The following is a 14,044-nucleotide window of genomic DNA, read 5'->3' on the forward strand; positions in this document are numbered from 1 at the left end:
TCTGTACCATCCTTGGGCATGAGTTTCTGCATGTCCTCCAGGACCTCATTCTCTGCACCTCCCTCATGGATGATGAGCTGCTGCCCCAGGACCTCACTTTCAGTGCTGTTCATGGACATGAATACCTCACTCTGTTTACCACCCTTGAACACAAGATCCCGCTGGTTGCCTAGGCCCTCACTCTCCAACATTTCCTTGGACATGAGGTGCTGCTGGTCCTCCAAGTCCTCACTCTCCAAACCGCCTTTGGATATGAGTTGCTGCTTTTTCCCCGTGCCCTCGTTGTCTGCACTTTCTTTGTATATGAAGTGCTCACTCTGTGTATCAACCCTGATCATGGATTGCTGCTCGTCTGCCGGGACCACATCCTCTGTGTCATCTGTAGACGTAAGTTGCTGCTGGTCCTCTGGGACCACACTCACTGTCTTTGTTCCATTAATTGACATGCTGACCTTACTCTCCTCGCCTTCTTGTGGCATGAAGTGCTGTTGGTCCTCTAGGTCGTCCTTCTCTGTGCCATTCTCTACCATAAGCTGCGGCTTGTCTCTTAGGATCTCACCCTCTGTACCATCCATTGCCTTGAGTTCTAGTTGGTCCTTCAAGACCACACAGTCTGTATGATCCTTGGTCATGAGGAGATGTTGGTTCCACAGTTCCTTGTTCTCTGTACCGTCTATGGGCATGAGCTGCTGTGGGTCCCTAAGGAGCTTATCCTCTCTGCCATCATTGGGAAAGAAGTATCTCTTTTCCTCTAGGATCTCAGCCTTGACACCAGTCTTGTGGAAGAACGATTCATTCATTGTATTGACCTTAGACATGTGATTGTGATGGTCCTCCAGAGAATTAACCTCTGATACATTCTTGGGCATGAGATTGTGCAGATCCCCCAGGACCTCACTCTCTGTATCAATCTGGAAAATGAGTTGCTGCTGGGCACACACAACATGACTCTCTGTGTCATCTAATGGAATGAAGTGGTGCTGGTCAACCGGGCCCGGAATCTCGGTACCACCCTTGAACATGAGGTGCTGCTCGGCTTCTAGAACCATGGTCTCTGTACTATCCAAAAGCATGAGGTGGTGCTGGTTCGCCAGAACCCCACTCTCTGTAACATCCAAGGACTTGAGGGAGTGCTGCTCCTCTAGAACCACACTCTTTGTACCATCCAAGGACATGTGGTGCAGCTGGTCCTCCAGAACCACATTATCGGTACCATTCAAGGACATGAGATGCTGCTGGTCCTCTGGAACCTCACTTTCTGTACTATCCAAGAGCATGCAGCGCTGCTGGTCCTCTAGAACCACACTCTCTGGCTCATTCAAGAGCATGTGGTGCTGCTGGTCCTCCAGAACATCACACTCTGTATCATTCAAGGACATAAGGTGCTCCTGGTCCTCTAGAACCACACTCTCAGTACCATGTAAGCATGTGAGGTGCTGCTGGTCCTGCAGAAAAACACTCTCTGTGCCAACCAATGCATTGCAGTGCTGCTGATCCTCCAGAACCACACAGTCTGTATGATCCTTGGTCATGAGGTGATGTTGGTTCCACAGTTCTTTGTTCTCTGTACCGTCTATGGGCATGAGCTGCTGTGGGTCCCTAAGGACCTTATCCTCTCTGCCATCATTGGGAAAGAAGTATCTCTTTTCCTCTAGGATGTCAGTCTTGACACCAGTCTTGTGGATGAACGATTCATTCATTGTATTGACCTTAGACATGTGATTGTGATGGTCCTCCAGAGAATTAACCTCTGATACATTTTTGGGCATGAGATTGTGCTGATCCCCCAGGACCTCACTCTCTGTATCAATCTGGAAAATGAGTTGCTGCTGGGCACACACGACATGACTCTCTGTGTCATCCAATGGAATGAAGTGGTGCTGGTCAACCGGGCCCGGACTCTCGGTACCACCCTTGAACATGAGGTGCTGCTCGGCTTCTAGAACCATGGTCTCTGTACTATCCAAAAGCATGAGGTGGTGCTGGTCCGCCAGAACCCCACTCTCTGTAACATCCAAGGACTTGAGGGAGTGCTGCTCCTCTAGAACCACACTCTTTGTACCATCCAAGGACATGTGGTGCAGCTGGTCCTCCAGAACCACATTATCGGTACCATTCAAGGACATGAGATGCTGCTGGTCCTCTGGAACCTCACTTTCTGTACTATCCAAGAGCATGCAGCGCTGCTGGTCCTCTAGAACCACACTCTCTGGCTCATTCAAGAGCATGTGGTGCTGCTGGTCCTCCAGAACATCACACTCTGTATCATTCAAGGACATAAGGTGCTCCTGGTCCTCTAGAACCACACTCTCAGTACCATGTAAGCACGTGAGGTGCTGCTGGTCCTGCAGAAAAACACTCTCTATGCCATCCAATGCATTGCAGTGCTGCTGATCCTCCAGAACCACACTCTTTGTGCCAACCAATGCATTGCAGTGCTGCTGATCCTCCAGAACCACACAGTCTGTATGATCCTTGGTCATGAGGTGATGTTGGTTCCACAGTTCTTTGTTCTCTGTACCGTCTATGGGCATGAGCTGCTGTGGGTCCCTAAGGACCTTATCCTCTCTGCCATCATTGGGAAAGAAGTATCTATTTTCCTCTAGGATGTCAGTCTTGACACCAGTCTTGTGCATGAACGATTCATTCATTGTATTGACCTTAGACATGTGATTGTGATGGTCCTCCAGAGAATTAACCTCTGATACATTTTTGGGCATGAGATTGTGCTGATCCCCCAGGACCTCACTCTCTGTATCAATCTGGAAAATGAGTTGCTGCTGGGCACACACGACATGACTCTCTGTGTCATCCAATGGAATGAAGTGGTGCTGGTCAACCGGGCCCGGACTCTCGGTACCACCCTTGAACATGAGGTGCTGCTCGGCTTCTGGAACCATGGTCTCTGTACTATCCAAAAGTATGAGGTGGTGCTGGTCCACCAGAACCCCACTCTCTGTAACATCCAAGGACTTGAGGGAGTGCTGCTCCTCTAGAACCACACTCTTTGTACCATCCAAGGACATGTGGTGCAGCTGGTCCTCCAGAACCACATTATCGGTACCATTCAAGGACATGAGATGCTGCTGGTCCTCTGGAACCTCACTTTCTGTACTATCCAAGAGCATGCAACGCTGCTGGTCCTCTAGAACCACACTCTCTGGCTCATTCAAGAGCATGTGGTGCTGCTGGTCCTCCAGAACATCACACTCTGTATCATTCAAGGACATAAGGTGCTCCTGGTCCTCTAGAACCACACTCTCAGTACCATGTAAGCGTGTGAGGTGCTGCTGGTCCTGCAGAAAAACACTCTCTGTGCCATCCAATGCATTGCAGTGCTGCTGATCCTCCAGAACCACACAGTCTGTATGATCCTTGGTCATGAGGTGATGTTGGTTCCACAGTTCCTTGTTCTCTGTACCGTCTATGGGCATGAGCTGCTGTGGGTCCCTAAGGACCTTATCCTCTCTGCCATCATTGGGAAAGAAGTATCTCTTTTCCTCTAGGATCTCAGCCTTGACACCAGTCTTGTGCATGAACGATTCATTCATTGTATTGACCTTAGACATGTGATTGTGATGGTCCTCCAGAGAATTAACCTCTGATACATTCTTGGGCATGAGATTGTGCTGATCCCCCAGAACCTCACTCTCTGTATCAATCTGGAAAATAAGTTGCTGCTGGGCACACACGACATGACTCTCTGTGTCATCCAATGGAATGAAGTGGTGCTGGTCAACCGGGCCCGGACTCTCGGTACCACCCTTGAACATGAGGTGCTGCTCGGCTTCTAGAACCATGGTCTCTGTACTATCCAAAAGCATGAGGTGGTGCTGGTCCTCCAGAACCCCACTCTCTGTAACATCCAAGGACTTGAGGGAGTGCTGCTCCTCTAGAACCACACTCTTTGTACCATCCAAGGACATGTGGTGCAGCTGGTCCTCCAGAACCACATTATCGGTACCATTCAAGGACATGAGATGCTGCTGGTCCTCTGGAACCTCACTTTCTGTACTATCCAAGAGCATGCAGCGCTGCTGGTCCTCTAGAACCACACTCTCTGGCTCATTCAAGAGCATGTGGTGCTGCTGGTCCTCCAGAACATCACACTCTGTATCATTCAAGGACATAAGGTGCTCCTGGTCCTCTAGAACCACACTCTCAGTACCATGTAAGAGCGTGAGGTGCTGCTGGTCCAGCAGGAAAACACTCTCTGTGCCATCCAATGCATTGCAGTGCTGCTGATCCTCCAGAACCACACTCTTTGTGCCAACCAAAGGCACGAGGATCTGCTGGTCCACCATGACCTCACTCTCTGCGTCATTTATGGGCATGATGTGCTGCTGTTCCCCCATGTCCTCACTCTCTCGGTCATGTATGGGCATGATGTGCTGCTGTTCACGCATGTCCTCACTCTCTGGGTCATGTATGGGCATGAGGTGCTGCTGGTCCCCCATGTCCTCATTCTCTGGGTCATGTATGGGCATGAGGTGCTGCTGGTCCTCCATGTCCTCACTCTCTGGGTCATGTATGGGCATGATGTGCTGCTGTTCACCCATGTCCTCACTCTCTGGGTCATGTATGGGCATGAGGTGCTGCTGGTCCTCCATGTCCTCACTCTCTGGAACATGTATGGGCATGAGGTGCTGCTGGTCCCCCATGTCCTCATTCTCTGGGTCATGTATGGGCATGAGGTGCTGCTGGTCCTCCATGTCCTCACTCTCTGGGTCATGTATGGGCATGATGTGCTGCTGTTCACCCATGTCCTCACTCTCTGGGTCATGTATGGGCATGAGGTGCTGCTGGTCCCCCATGTCCTCATTCTCTGGGTCATGTATGGGCATAAGGTGCTGCTGGTCCTCCATGTCCTCACTCTCTGGAACATGTATGGGCATGAGGTGCTGCTGGTCCCCCAGGGCTTCACTCTGTGTCTCTCTCTGTGTCACAGAGAGCTGCTTTTCCTCCATCACCTTATTATCTTCGCCGTCCTTGTGAATGAGTTGATGCTGCTCCCCCAGAAGCTCGCTCTCAGGATCGTTGACCATGGGGTACTCCAGCTCCTCTGGTACCCCTCTCTCTATAAAGCTCAGGCATGTGAGATCGCGCCAGTCGTGCACCGGGTATTCGGTAGCTTCCGTGTTCACGGGATGCTGCCGGGGCTCAATGCTAGAGCGTTCCAACCCGAACCATTGCTCAAGGCTCTCTATAGCGCCCGTGTACATGATACGACTATCCTGGTCCTGTACCGCCGCACTTGGTATACCTTCATCGCTCGTGGGGGGCTGCCGGGTTTCCAGCACCGCGCTGTCTATCCCGTTTGCGTACATACTGTGCGTCTTGTCCTCTTGCGTTGTACGCTCCATCCTTTCTGTGTACATGAGGTGCTGCTGGGTCCCCAGCTCCGTGCTCTCCATGCTGTCGGTGTACACGAGTTGCTGCTGAGTCCCCAGCGCCGTACTCTCCATTCTGCCCGTGTACATAAGGTGCTGCTGCTCCTCCGGCGCCGTGCTCTCCATCCCGTCCAGGTGCTGCTGGTCCTCCGGCGCTAAGCTCTCCTTCTCGCCTGTTAGTAGCTGCTGGTTCTCCAGTGCGGAGATTTCCATCCCGCCCCTGTGCACGATTTGCTCCCGGTCCCCCAGCGCGGTGCTCTCCACCCCGTCCTGCTCCATGCAGAAGCCGTGCTAGGTGCAGCCCAGCTGCCGGAGCAGGCGAACCGCTGCCGCCATCATCCACCGCTCCTGTCAGTGAAAGCCTGGATCTTCACATCAGCGGGGGAGGGAGAGGCAGGGGAGTGACATCACTAGTGGAGGGTAGATGCTGTCGTGACATCAGGAGTGGTGGTAGAGGAGGGGATGTGATGTCCATAAGGTAGGAACCGGAGGGAAATATAATAACACTTGGCGACAGAGGGGCTTTACAGTTGAGGAGGGGAAGTGACATTACTGGAATGGAATGTGGCAAAGATGAAACGGAGCGAGCTTACATTCCCAAGAAAGAGTGAGTAAAATATAGTAGGGGGTCAAGCAAGATGGTTGGTGGTATTAGTAAAAATAGCATTAGGGGAGAGCGAGATTTCTTGGTTAATAAGGAAGAGAAGTGGTGTGCCAGTATTCCAAGGGTGAAATGTGTGTTTTTTTTTTGCAGTTTATTTAGCACGAACTCGACTAGAGTGTTCTGGAACACTTTAGATGCGCACCAAACAGTTACCTTACACAAGGTCAGTTTCATGTTTGGGAGGCACAGGGAGATTGAGTGATTTTCCCACGATCACAGGATGTTGAGCCGACGCCGAGACTCGATCCTGGTTCCCCAACTCCAAGCTCGGCAGCTCTAGCCCTTATGCCACATCCTCTCCTCCAGGGAACATTTCTGTGTCATGTGTGGTAACACTGAGGAGGTAGTAGGGCGTGTCACAGACGAAGGGAGGGGGAGGAGATGTCGATACGTCAGTGGTGTGTTAGAGATATTTCGATTAACAAACTTTAACTTTGTGTTCAGAATAGCCTTATCTTAGGAACGTCAATACTGCACTTTATAGAACCATACATTCTTGAGGACAACACCAGCCTCCAGTCCTGTGTAGGTGCTTCCTTTTCAGTGCTTAATTTGTGCTTGTTGTTTCCGGTGCTTAGCACCGGCACTTATTTTTGAGGGCCCGGGCTTATTCTTCTGCCTCAAGCATCTGCTGCGAGCAAATGACATATGGGAAAGACGGATGGAGGGAAAAACGAAAAAGCGTCACAAAGGGGGAAAGTAGAAAGCTGCAAGAGTGAGCTGAAGGGGCAGGGAGTGGCTTTACATGGATTGAAGTGGCCCTAGGTGGGTTCAGGATTACCCCGCCTCAATATTCCATGTTCACACATTTAGTTGCAGCAGCCGAGTGTTTAAGGGGAGGGCTTTGGGCACCGGCACCTTATATTTACAAATTAAGCACTGTTCCTTTTAGATTACAAGATAAGGTAGTGTCAACAGGTGAGTGGGGGATTGAAGCCAGGGGATTGTCATTGATTCATTGTGTGTGAGGTGGGCGAAAGAGGAGGAGTCGAATGGTGTAAAATATTCGTGAATGAGAGAAAGGAAAGAGCATGGCACCTCAAGGCTGAAAGAGTGAGAGATGTCACAACACATGGGTAAATAACAAACAGAAGGATTTTGGAGGGTGGGGGGGATCATAATGGGTGATGGCAGGATTGCAGCGACAACACTGTATACATATACAGAAAACTAATTGGCGAGGCATAGGTCATTAATCAAGTAGAAAATGAGAGGGGAAGAACAGTTGTGAGAATGACATGATGCAGTGAAGAATGATGAGTGCAGCCACAATATGGCTAGAGCAGTAAGATGAAGAGACCGAGAATACATTCACTGCATTGGAGAAATAAGGAATTTGGGTTCAAATTGACCCCACAGCCCTGTTTCTTCATCTAACAGTGAGGGATAAGGTATTAATGGTGAGAACAAGTACAAATAAAAAGCAATCGAGAGAGCGACACAAAAAGACACAGAGAAAGTAATCCAAATTCAGTTGACCCTGCGGAAAAAGAGCAGGGTAATTGATGTCTGTGATCCTGCTGGACAGAATGAGGAATGAGAGAGAATAAGAGGGAGAGAGAGAAATGCAGAGACAAGAAGAGAAAAAACACAAAGGTAGCAATAGAGTGTGAAACAGCAGCGTCACCAAGAAGATAGCACAGTGTAAAAGCATTTTTACTGATTATAAATGCATAATTAAGATGCTTTAGCTAGCATGATTAGGCTTCAGACATCCTGCTTTGACAGCCATTGATATTACTAGGATAATAGTGCATGTTTATTTTATGCAAGCAAGCCTTCCCTGTCTGTGAGCTGTGTGTATTCCACTTCAGTAAAGCCATAAAAGAAACTTCTATTGTGATGTCTGTAATGTAACATGTGTGCCCTGTCCAGAAAGTCACGCACAGGACGTTCATCCATTCTGTAACTTTTCAAGGTTTCTTGCTGAAGCTCTTTATGTGTCATTCATTAGTTGAGTGGACTATTGTAGTTTTGTGTTACATATGATGTCAATTCATCTCCTTAATTAGTTATGCATATGCATAACTTGTCCAATAGAATGCATTAGAAAGTAGTTATCTCTGGAAGCATCTTATTTATTACATTATTGATTAGTCTATGAGCTGATATATTAATAGCTCAACTCTCTCATGTTATAACGAATCATGAAAGAGTGGCTTCTGCACTCTGAAACAGTATGACAACTTTACCTTTTTGCAGATGTTCCAGACTTTTTTTCAATTTCTTTGAAGGCAGACTCTGCGCTAGTTGGTTTATTGATTTATACTTGGTAATTTCCTTGCCTTTTAACTGATGAGACTCTATGTCAGTCTGTCTATTAGCTTTACACTTAGGGCCTGATCTAGAACTCGGTGGACGGGTTACTCTTTCACAACGGTGACTGATATTCCATCTGCCAAAATCTAAATCCCATTAGAGTCAATGGGATTTAGATAACAGCAGGTGGGATACTCGTCACCGTTGTGACTGAGTAACACATCCGCAGAGTTCTAAGTCAGGCTCTCAGTTCTTTCCTTTGGCTTCCTTCAGAGGCTGACTGAATGTAAGTCCCCTGCAGAATATTGCTTTGACTATTTGTATTGATGCTAGTTGCCAATTGACTAACTAATGGCTTTTTGTAATGATTATATTTTTAAATAAACCCAAGAAGTTTTATACTGGAATCCTGATGTCATGCAGGTTTTGTTCATTAGATCTGGATTAGTCTTACAAAGGCTCTCAAGCGGTCTCACGAAGACTCTACAATTTTGATCTTGCGCATAAACCACTTAATTAGCGCATCAACAGATTTTTGGTGGAGTATGTGATCACGACTATTTAATTATGATAACTAACACTGATTAAACCAATTAGTGAAATACATTTGGTTGGCAGAAAGTTGTAGAATTTCAGAAATATTTGGACCATTGCTAGAATACCAGTGCGTGTCATCTATAGAATGAATTTGATGACTACTAATATGTTTTTTGCCCAGTGTGAGATATCATGTGCTGCACGAGATGTCATATTGATTTGATAATCATGTTGAGTGTTAGTCATGTTAGTGCTGTGTTGTCTTTGTTCTTCAAGAGTGAAAACTGTGACATATAGAAATATATTGTGCATTGTTCTAGTGTATTGTGGGTTCATATTTGTTGAAGATATTGATGACTTTATATGATTTATGCAGAGGTATCGGATTAGACAACTCGAGTTATGTGCTAAATAAGTTGTTGGTGCCAAGTTATTTTATAAGTTAAAGTTTACAAGATCCTGAAAACTCTGGCTATGAATGAGTACTAATTAGGAATTGTGGCATTTTGATCTGTGTATGAGGATAAAATACAAGGTTTCAAGGTTAGGTTTGAACCACTGGTTGAGAAACCTATCTCAGAGTGCAGATACGTAGTACTGAAAGGAGCTATGGGATAGATGCACAATTGATTTGTGACTCGCAAATTGGTTGCAAACCTATTTGCGACCAAATAGTGGTGTTTCAGTATGTATGAGCGCCTTTCGGGTAACTAAAAATAGCAATGACACCTATTTGCATTTGGTATTTTTAGTGACCAATATTTGCGAGTCGCGAATACAGAATTAGTAATTGCGGCACACAAACATTATGTTCAGGGGTGTCACAAATTGAAACCAGTCACTAAAATGCCCATTTGCACACGCAATTTAGCACTGATTCCATTCAGGTGCTATCTGTGTGCAACCTATAAAAGCTGGGCAAAAATAAATCAGGGGTTTCCACAATGGCGGCACTCTAAGTGATTGCTATGAGAATGCAACTTCTGGATGCCCAGCAGAGGAGGAGGAGACAGGAGAGGATCTTTAGAACAAGGCTTACCGTATTCCGACAGATAGAGGAGGAAATCTCTGAAAAATACGGTCTGAGTGGCGCAGTTATATTAGATGTAATTGAATTGCTGAAACCATATCTAGAAAGCAGTACCCTGTGCAGTAGTCCCATCCCCATTTATGTGCAAATGTTGTGCTCACTGCACATTTTGGCCTCAGGCAGGTACCAGGGGGTACTTGCTGTTGCTGATGGGGTGTCTCACAGTGCACTGACATGTTTCTTTAAGAAGTTCCTAGATGCCATGTTCCCACATATGAAAAATTACATATACCTACCCCGAAATGCAAAGAAATACAAAATACCAAATTAAACTTTTACAAGCTTGCCCAATTCCCGCCATGTCTTAGGGCGTGTAGTTGGGACACATGTTCCTATTTGTTATCCAGGACATGTAGAATACATGCTTAGAAATACGAAAAATACAAATTTCCTCAACATCCAAGTGGTATGTGATGCCCATGTCATCACAGATATAGGGTCTGATTTTGATCATGGTCGTGGCAGCAGTTTCAAGTACTCTATCAAGCTGACGGATTCCCGCCAGCCCTATTTAGTTGTGTGGCGCTGAATCTCTGTCCGCGCTGACAGAGTGATTCACGTCACATAAGCGGCGAACCGCCGATGCCGCATTAGTCTCCTCTGCTAGCTAATATTACTCCGTCACCATCAGTGTGGCAGGATTGCGTCAAGCATATTTTGATTTCACTTTTGTTTTAACAGAAAATTCATATTATCAGGATTCCATCGTAGGACACATTCATTGTAAAATGCCTGTGACTATTATATGGATGCTAGCATCACACACCTGATGTGTTTTGGCAAAAAGTTTTCACCTGTATAACACACTATAAAACACACTCCATTTCAGACCCTGATCCTTTGCCATTCCACCTCAACAAAACAATTTGATGGAGAATTGTCAACACAGATTTCAGCCTTGTTTGCTCACTCTGTTTCTTGTTCTTTTGTCTAATTTCTTTTTATTTAACTTGTGGGTCTCCTATTTCATTTCATTTCCTTTCCTTAGAATGGAAGGAAGATAAATCACTGTTTCACAGTGGGAGAATTGTTAGTGATAGACAATTAAATTATTAGAGTAGAGTCACAATTGCTTGGAGCACAAGTACGAAATACAACTATAGCATAGAAAAGGCAAATGTGGACCAGAATAGTTGACAGAGTGAACTCTGTAGCAAACAACCTGCACACATAGGAGGAAATTAGGAAAAGGTGGAATGCCCTAGGGCAGAATGCATTCCCTGGCCTCCAACTGTCACCTGGAGGCCCAAAGGACTGGTGGTGGTTCTGCCAGCCCCTCCACACACACATGGGAGGAGAAGGACTTACAAATCCTACACCCTGAAGGCTTGATAGGAATCCCTTTAAAAACGGAGACTTGTAAATTTTACTTTTGAATGTGTCACTAAACTGAAATGTCATTTTCCTTCTAATTTAGCGGGTGATACTGTGTTTTCCATCTTTATCATACATATAAACCTAGATTATAATATTCAACTTAGTTTTATAGTGGAAATGTCTAGCATTCATGTTATTTCTGTCACTTAACTAATAGTTACAGTGTTTTGTCAATATTGGATTCTCTTCACCATGTTTCACAATAATCTATTTCGACAATACAGTATGGTGACAATAGGGTTTTTCAGAACCTCTGAACAAATTTCTGATATTTTGTCCATATTGGAAAAGTCAGTTTATTTCTACTGCATGTTTCACTTACAAATTTGCAAGTGTTGCCAAATTTTAATTAAAATGACTACATCTACAATGATACCTCATTTTAGGTCTGTTCAAATAAGTTGCAATGTTATTTTGATGAATCGCTCTTATCTTACATATTTTCACATAGGTTAAAGGGCAGTGTTTTTATCAATCTCTATATTATGCTATGTTGTGAAGTGTGATGATTAATTTTGAATGTTCTCATTTACATAATATTTAATTCATTTTATGGTTTCTGTCTCACAAATATTTTTTTTCTCTTTAAATGGTTAATGTATGTTATTATGTATGATGAATAGAAGACTTTTTTTTAAAATAAATGTACTTTGAAATGTTGATATGAGCAATAATCCTATTTATACTACAACGTTGTTTGATTTCAGCTCATTACCCAGCTAGGCCTTTGAATGGTTTCCTCACATTTCTCAACTCTATTGTGTTGTGCGGAAAGTTTGGTGTATTTCATGTGAATTCCATACTTTTTTTTACATTTCAGAACATCTTTTTATCTGCTATTCTGCTGACGTTTTGTGTGTATATTAAACTGTTATGTAACAACTGAAAGGCATAATATTGATATCTGTTGTCTTTCACCTTTTAGGTTGCTTCATTTTTTCCCTAAAACCCATTTGATGTACAATCCAGACTTCTAAAATAATTTTTATTTTTAATTAATCATGGGTCCAACACCAAGAGCACATGGACCACCATCTGTCACAACACCAGAGGTACCTACACTCCAGACTAGGAACAAGCCTTCATTGAGGATTCTACTCCTGCAAATTCTGGATGATGAGGAGAAGCCTGGTCCATCTGGTATGTCTGTGCAGACAGTTCCAATGAGTCTCACCACCACCACCAATTCAGCCAGGATTCAGTGGGATGGAGCTTACTGGGTCAACGGCACAGGGTAGTGGGGGGTAGGTTCAATCAGTCAATCAATCAGGGGGTCTTGTAGAGCACAAACCGGTCACTCCAGGGGGTCTCCAGGCACTGGAGGCATGCTGCAGACCTTGTCCAGCTGGCGATGGCAGTTGAAGAGCCAAGTTTTGAGCTGCTTTCTGGAATCCTTCTGGGAAGGGGAGGTGTGCCGGTGGAGGGGGAGGTCATTCCAGGACCTGGCAGCGAGTTGGGAGAGGGAGCAACCTCAGAAGCATTTGCAGTGGATGAGGAAGACGTGGGCCTGGGAGAAGGAGGCTAAGCAGAGTTCTCTGGTCTGTCAGTGGAAAGTGAGGCGATTGTTGATGTAAGTGGGTTCGGCATTGTGGAAGGCCTTGTATACATGCATGAGGATCTTGAAGCAGCATCTTTTCTGGATGGGGAGCCAGTGGAGGGCCCTGAGGTGAGGAATTATGCTGCCTCTTTTGGGGAGGACGAGGAAAAGTCCTGCTGCCATGCTATGGATGGTCTGGAAGTGGGTTATGAGCTGTTTCATTGTTCCAGCGTATAGTGCATTGCTGTAATCGAGTCAGCTGGAAATGAGGACCTTGGTGAAAGTTTTCCTGGCAGAGATCAGGATCCATGGGAAGATCTTGCACAGGATGTGGAAGCAGGCAGCTGAGACGATGTTGATCTTTTGCTTCATGGTTAGTTGGGGGTCCAGGATGATCCAGAGGTTGCATGCATGGTTGGTGGGTGTGGGTGGGGGACCGACGGTAGTGGGCCACCATGTGTCATCCCAGGGGGAGGGCTTGTTCCCGAAGACGAGGATCTCGGTTTTGTCAGAATTTAGCTTGATGCAGTTGGTCCTCTTTCAGGTGGCAATGTCGGTCATAGTGTTTTGGAAGTTGGTCCTTATGGTGGCGGCAGTGCCTGCGAGAGATAGGACGAGCTGGGTGTTGTCAGCGTAGGAGACTATGTTGAGTCCGTGGGTGTCTGCAATGTCTGCCACTGGAGTAATGTAGGTGTTGAATAGTGTGGGGTTGAGGGAGGAGCCCTGGGTTACTCCACAGATGATGTCTTTGGGTGTGGAGACATAGGGTGGGAGGAGGATTCTCTCTGTTCAGCCGGAGAGGAAGGAGAAGATCCAGTTGAGTGCATTGTCTTGGATGCCAGTGCTGTGGCATCTGGTGATGAGAGTGTGGTAGGAGATGGTGTTGAAGGCTGCTGATAGATTGAGGAGGATGAGAGCCGATGTACCCTCTTGGTCAAGGAGGTGTCTGATGTCATCAGTTGCTGTGATCAGGGAGGGCTCCTTACTGTCATTGGGCCGGAAACAAGATTGGGATGGGTTGAGCTTGTTGTTATCTTTGAGGTAGTCCGTGAGCTAGCATTTGATGGCCTCTTCCAAGACTTTGGTGGGGAATGGGAGGAGCGAGATGGGGCAGCAGTTTTTGTGGTCATTGGGTTCGGCTGAGGGCTTCTTCAGGAGGGGCTTGACTTTGAGATGCTTCCAGGCAGCAG

Source organism: Pleurodeles waltl, chromosome 7, assembly GCF_031143425.1.
Source record: "Pleurodeles waltl isolate 20211129_DDA chromosome 7, aPleWal1.hap1.20221129, whole genome shotgun sequence".
In the NCBI taxonomy this organism is placed as follows: domain Eukaryota; kingdom Metazoa; phylum Chordata; class Amphibia; order Caudata; family Salamandridae; genus Pleurodeles; species Pleurodeles waltl.